Raw genomic sequence first — 349 nt, forward strand, 5'->3', positions numbered from 1 at the left:
GCGCTGCCGAAGTGCGTTAAAAGGGCAATGCGAGGAGGAGCCCGGGGCCATCGCTGCATCCCTGCCTGAAAACCTGAATTTGCTGCTGAAAAGTCGAAACTGGGACCCTAAAGGAAAAGGGTGGCGTTCTTTAAAGCAGCAAAGTTGCTAAAGTACAACAACAGCGAGCGTTTTAGACATAGGAAGAACGAATTAGTCTACAAAGGTGGCTATTTTTGTTTAAAAAATAGGTGGTAGCGCAAAGCTTGTTAGCAGTGGAACTGTGCCTGCTGCAGGCGGCCGTGCACTGGCACAGTGAGCAAGGCTGGCCCAAAGCATGCACGCGCTGAGGGCGGCTGCGCCGGCGCAC

Source organism: Apaloderma vittatum, unplaced genomic scaffold, assembly GCF_000703405.1.
Source record: "Apaloderma vittatum isolate BGI_N311 unplaced genomic scaffold, ASM70340v1 scaffold35848, whole genome shotgun sequence".
Classification (NCBI taxonomy): domain Eukaryota; kingdom Metazoa; phylum Chordata; class Aves; order Trogoniformes; family Trogonidae; genus Apaloderma; species Apaloderma vittatum.